The sequence below is a fragment of the Hordeum vulgare genome, chromosome 3H (assembly GCF_904849725.1).
Source record: "Hordeum vulgare subsp. vulgare chromosome 3H, MorexV3_pseudomolecules_assembly, whole genome shotgun sequence".
NCBI lineage: Eukaryota > Viridiplantae > Streptophyta > Magnoliopsida > Poales > Poaceae > Hordeum > Hordeum vulgare.
This window is the reverse complement of record NC_058520.1, coordinates 435,898,239-435,905,323: the sequence shown is the minus strand read 5'-3', so window position 1 is coordinate 435,905,323 and position 7,085 is coordinate 435,898,239.

Genomic DNA, 7,085 nt, shown 5'->3' with positions numbered 1-7,085 from the left:
AGCCTGGGAGCATCCCGACATGATTTGACATTAATGCCCTTAAATAATATGACCGTTGGAGTGGATAAGATCAGTGACTTGGCGTGGCTTATCGAAACGGTCGGGACTCTCAACTGTGAGAGTCCTCATGTCACTCATATTCCTCACTTGAGGCTTTTGGTAGGATTTGGCTTGGGTTGAGCATCATGAGGAAATCCATTCCATAGCGTTACTTTGACCCCCTTTAATAGTACGGTGTTCCTATTCATCAAATGCGAAGAAAGTAAAACAGAAAGCGAAAATCTTCACGCTTCAATTTCTTCAGAACGATTTTCTTCAGGAACCACCGATCTTCTCAATATCAATATCTTCATGAGGAATATCAATTTCATCGCAACTTCTTCGCGATTCATTTCTTCAGCTTCAGACCAATTTCTTCAACTGAAGACATATATTTTTAGGGGTCGATATTCTTCAAATATCTCAAACTCCTCAATGACTTATAGATCCTGTGTACACTTATAAACACATTAGATACTTAACGTATAAGTCTTCAAACCACCAAAATCACTAAGGGGCACTAGATGCACTTACAATAGGACTATGTATTGGCAGGCTAGAGTGACAGAAGCTTCAAACCTAGCATAGAAATTGATGCATATGGGATTGAAGGGGGACCAATATATCTTATTGCTATGGTTGGGTTTTACCTTAATGAACCATAGTAGTTGCGGACGCTTGCTAATAGTTCCAATCATAAGTGCATAGAATTCCAAGTAAGGGATGACATGCTAGCAGAGGCCTCTCCCACATAATACTTGATATCGATCTAGTAACGTAGTCAATTGCTTAGGGACAATTCTGCAACTCCTACCACCACTTTTCCACACTCGTTAGACACTCGTAGTTGTTTCTTTATCTAACCAGTCCCTAGTTTTATTTACATGTTCTTTACTTTCTTGCAAGCCTATCCTATCACTCCTACAAAGTACTTCTATACTTGTTCTAGGTAAAGCGAACGTAAAGTGTGCGTAGAGTTGTATCGGTGGTCGATAGAACTTTAGGAAATATTTGTCCTACCTTTAGCTCCTCGTTGGGTTCGACACTTACTTATCGAGAAAGTCTACAATTGATCCCCTATACTTGTGGGTTATCAAGACCTTTTTCAGGCGCCGTTGCCGGGGAGCAATAGCGTGGGGTGAATATCCTTGTGTGTGCTTGTTTGCTACTAAGTAGATTTATTTGCTCTTCTAAAGTTGTTCTCTATCTTTAGTTATGGATATGGAACACGAAATACTAAAAAAATTAGGTGTACTTGCTACTCATGGAGATGGGGAACCTCCTAAAACCCTCGAGGCTCGTTATGTGGAAAATATTATGCACTTCTTTAATAATCCTGAGAAAGCCCCATTCAATTATATGATGGGATACACGTTGGATCAACGTGAATACTTTAGGGATTATCGCTTGACTCAAAAAGGGAAACTTTTATGGGATCAAATTAATTTGTTGAAATGGTATGCTTGGGAACTATGCAAGATATATGGTGTTACTTGTTGCTCTAGGATGAAGGGTCCACACCTTCCCTTTTCTTGTGAGTTTAATGATCATAGAACCTTGGCTTCTTCTGCTAATGGTATATATGATTACTATGATGTGGATCAAATAGAAGAGTTTGTTGCTTTTATGGGTGCTTATGAAATTGAGGCTCTGTTTAAAAGGTGTGATGATAATGATGATGCTCCTTACCGATCTGAAAATTTGGCTATGCTTCATTATTGTTATACTAATTATGAAATCCTATGCTGCCCAAGAAGAGACTATTATTTTGCAGGAAACTATGGAATAAGAAAATGCTCAAATTGTGAGCTCATTAGATGAAAAAAGATGACGAGGAGAGCGAAGAACAAAAGGAGGAAGAGCGGACTAGCTACCCGTGCCCACCTTCTAATGAGAGTAACTCTTCAACTCATACATTGTTTAATTTCCCTTCGTTCTTACCGAAGGTTGAATGATATGTTGATTGCTATGATCCCTTGGATTCGTTTGAAATATCCCTTTTTGATGAACTTGATGCATGCTATGCTTGTGGCCATGTTGCCAATATGAATGATGCTTATGAAGATGAGCTAGCTATAGTCCCTTATGTTAAACATGATGATTTTGATGAATATAATATGCATGTGCTCGCTGCTCCTACTTGCAGTTATTATGAGAGTGGAACTACGTCTCCACCTCTCTATGTTTCCAATACGATAAAATTGCAAGAAACTGCTTATGCTATGTATTGGCCTTTACTTGGTGTGCATGAATTGTTCTTTTATGACATGCCAATGCACAGGAAGAGAGTTAGACTTCGTCATTGCTTGATATATGTTACCTTGTGCTCACTACTATATTTCAAATCATTGCTAATTAAAATTGGCTTTGATATACCTTGGTATCCGGGTGGATCCATTACTTGAGCACTTTATGCCTAGCTTAATGGCTTTAAAGAAAGCGTTGCCTCGGAGACAACCCGGAAGTTTTAGAGAGTCATTTATTTCTGTTGAGTGCTTTTATTTAGTTTATAAACAAAAAAATATAGAGGGGAACTTAAAACTTTTTCAAAAAGAGAAGCGATTGAAAGGTGATGCATTGGGACGTGAGGGTTGACCACGAACACTTGTGTTCATGCTCATGGAAACAATGTAGAATTTTTCATGGAAGTTTGTCACAAAAATAATTATCCCCTTGTACAATTCTGTCACACCCTGTTTTTCACCACCAATGTTTTGAGTTGCAAAAATCACGGCTTTTTAAAACCTTTTCAAATAACGTTGTGAATGCCATGAATGCCTTGTATGATTGTATGCTTGTTGCTAGTTGAACCAAACCCATGGCTACATCATTTATTTATTTAAAATGAATTTCCAAAACTCCTTTCTTTGAAATCAGATCACCTCTACCTTGCTTGGGTTACACTACCATCTCATGATGCCTAGTAGTACTCCGAACCAAAGTTGGTGATCTGAACTCAAATACTATTATGTTTTGCCAAAAAACATTATTTAATGATTTAAAACATTATTTTTCTATTTTAAATACATGTCTCTTTCTAGGGCCAGAAATGATATTCCCACAAGGAAAAATGCTTATCTGCCTTAGAAAATTCTGAGTAAATTCATGGAAACTCAGAAGGACATATATTTTCAATACATAACATTTTCAACCCTATTTTATACTATAATTATTCGAGTAAAACCCTGAAAACCATTTCTGTCTGTTTTAACCTTTTGAGATATTTCCAAAGGAAATATTCTCAATAAAATCTCATTAAATTATAGGAGCCTCCCCAAGCCATATTTGGTGCCCACATAAACTCTCACCTTGATCCAAGGTGGGGAAGGTCACCAAATGAGCCTAAAACCATCTGTGTCCAGAATAGAGTTGGAACAACTCTACATAGCAAAGTTTGTCCAATGAGGCTGAAACTTTGCAGGAGTGTTTTGCACCTCAAATGAGGACTCCACACAAAAAATGAGATTTGCTAGACTCTGTTTAGTCACACTCCCTTTGGAGAAGACATATCTGGCCATTTTCATGCATTTTCAAGTTTACAAAGCTAAACTTGTGCAATGGAGCTCAAAATTGGTGGAAGCCTCTACTTTAACCCCAAGACCAAACCTGTTAAGTGGCTGTTCCAGTGGTGGAGTGGAAGCACCCCAAACCACTATCGAACACCTTCTGACAGCAAGGTAAAAACCTACCTAGCCACTGTTTTACCCCATGTCAGAGCCTCAAACTTGTTGTATTAGTGCATCAGACCAACCTAAACACCTAGTCAACTAGCCCCTCCCTAGTTCAAAGCACAAGTGACAAAAACTCCAATTTGTGCCACAGATCAGGACTGGCAGCACTAGTAAACCATGTCCCCCTTGACCAGCCGATGCTCTCACTAGCACACAACGACTAGATACACTCCCAGCAACACCCAAGACATGAGGGACACGTCTGAAGTGCCCCAGAGCGCGCCAGCATTCCGAGGCATGCCAAAACTGCGCTCTGGATGCGCTACAGGGAGCAACCGAGAAGGAGACGACGCTCCCGGCCGGATCCAACCTCCCCCGAAGTGTCCAAGACCTCCCCCGAAAACCCCTCAGTGTAAAGCAGCTGCCAGGGACCCTCCTCCTCCGCGCTAGAGCTCGGGCGACGCGTGCCCGCGCGCACCCGACTCGGCCGAGCATGCACGGACGCTGCAGCTCGACCCCACGCTCTCCCCCTCTGCGGCCGATGCTTCAGAGCGTCCTAAACCACGTCCGGAGACCGTGGTTTCGCAGCCAGCTCCTCACTGTGCACACACGCACGCCACGGTGAGTCACCGGCGCACCGAGTTCGGCTCACCGTCGCTAGCCTATAAATAGGCTCCCGGCACCTCAGCACCCCTCCAACAGCCTCTGCACGACCACTAGCTCCCCCCTAGCCACCCAATCGAGCTCGCAGAACCCCGGCACTCGAGATCGACCGAGGCCCCTCCGCCTCGGAGCTCCGGTCGATCTCCTGTTACACGCAGGCTCCTGCGACACTCGACCCACCAGAACACTCCCCTCGACACCAGGAACCTTTTCCCCAACAGCCCCGAGCTTTTTCGTGCCCCTAGCTATCAGTTCAACCACCTCCCGAAACTCCTCCGCCACGGCCACCTCGTCGCTGGCGACTCCAAGCCTCTCCGGCGCTATCCCGACCACCTACAGGTTGGCGGAGGCATGCTGAACCCATTCCTGCCCTTAGCTAGGCCCATGGACGACGGTAGCCTCGCCGGCGTTCGTCTCCTCCTCTCTGGCTGGAGGTAGGGGAAGAACCCGACAGGTGGGCTCCACCTGTCGGCGTCCTAGAGCTGGCCCGCGCGCACCACTGCCGCTGACTCCAGGGGCCCGCACGTCAGGTTCAAACCTGGCGCGCGCGCGCCTGGCAGCCTGCTGGCTGGCTGGGCCGGCCTGCTTCCCAGTCCAGGCTTTGGCCTTTTTCTTTTATTTTAAAAACCTGAGACTAAATGATTTTGTAAAAATAACTATCTAGTGGAAAAATATGATTCTTCCACTGATATTTTTCTAAAAATGAGTAGTATTTGATTCTGCCATTGTTGATATTTTTCAAAAACAGAATGTGTTTTATAATAATATAAAGGCATTAAAAGCAATAATTTGCTTCTGTTTTGTAATTATTAAAAATGCTTTGCTAGTAAAAACAAAGAGTAGATATTTTTCAAAGTAACAACGTGATTTTTACCAAGACTTGCAACATTTTTAAAAGCGGTTTGTGATCTGTTTTTGTGTGAGCTATTTCTTATTCATTCTACTCTCGACGATACAATTACCGAGTGACGAAGGATTCCGAGTGGAAGACCTCGAAGACCCAGGATACTTAGCTGACCAAGGCAATCAGGCCTTTGACCATGACTTGAACATATCAATTGATGCATGCTAGAACAGCAAGTACTTTTCCGTTGGATGTGATCATAATGCCGGTTCATCATTGGTGTGATGGTACCGAAGGCTTCATCAAAGCACTTGCACGATGGTGATGTTATTCATATGCTCCTCGGAGCACAAACATGATGAGCTTGATCCTACCATCTATGAGGATCATGCTAATGTCATGTTGACTAGTAGAGTTAATAGATCATTGCATTGAGCTTGACCCTACCCCTTGAGGGTCATGTTAATACCATGTTGACAAGTAAAGATAGAGCATATTATCATGAGCATGATGATGCGTTAAATCAAGAGTTTATGAAAACCCCGTTGGGTGCCACTAATGCCCGAGGGTGATGATGAGTTGGTGATCACCTTTGGTGAAGTGATGCACCGGTGTTTTTGTATAAATATGGTTTCGGAAAGGGGATTAGATTTATGATGTGTCGACCGTACCAACCCTACCAGTACGACCACAATACCGCTTTATGTGACGGGGCTTTGTTGATTACTGTGGTCGGTGCTAGCAAAGAGCCACATTACTAGTGGCGGGAGTGATTGTCGTCACTCTCGTGATGGGGTCGTGCCAGGTAGGACGACTATGCCATTATTATGAGTTCCAGGCACACCGTTGGTCCCCGCATGGTTGATACTTTCCAGAGTCGGTGCTCGTAAGACGTACAACATGTGGGTTGGGTACCAATTGAGTGGACATCTCTGTCTAGTATCGTCAGGGGAAAGATGATGATCGGGTACTTACCTCGGGTATATGTGATATACCGCGAGTCGTGGATGACATGGAAGTTTCCTGTTTCTCGTGGGCCCAGCGTACTACATCTGCAGAGTGTAACTATTCGAATAGCCGTGTCCACAGTCAAGGATAGTTGGGTAATCCTGCTTAAACTATGTCCTGATATTTCCACATAAACCAAGTGTGAGTGAGTGTGTGTGTGGTGTTAAAAAGGTGTTGTTAAAATAATAATAATATGACCAAGTTCGGTGACCTGGCGTATAGGGTAAACCCGGATGGTTGAACCCTCAGCTAATACATTGAGGTTATGACAAGTCCGGTGACTTGGCATATAGGGTGAACCCGGATGGTTCAACCCTTAGCAGATATGTTGATATCTGTGACCTGTTCTTCAAAAGTAATTCTTTAACTTGATGCATATTCATGATCATTCCACCCAGATGAATTATACTAGAAATGCATGATATTGTTATTCTTCACTTCCATTGTTCATATCATGGGTTGTTTGCGAGTACATTCAAAAGTACTCATTGGCTTGCCGCTGGTTATATTATTGACCAGACAAGGAAGGACCGGAGTTTGGCGATGAGTATCTTCGGAGACGGACCTGCGATCTAGGATGCTTCCAAGTTAGAATGCCTGTCGGTGTAGGCTTGATGGCATGGGCACCCGCTTAGCCCTTATGAGTTTCCGCTACCCGTTGTACCCGCTTATTTGACCTTAGGCCCTGTTTGTGAACCTGACCCTTCTGTCATGTGATGTAATATTCGGTATTTGGATGTAAGACTCTATTATTCAGTATCTGTGTTCAGTGAGCATTGATCCTTGGGATCACTGGGCACGGCGATCTCGACTCACCAGTCGGGGTCCCCACAGAACTGGTATTAGAGCCATCCTGACTA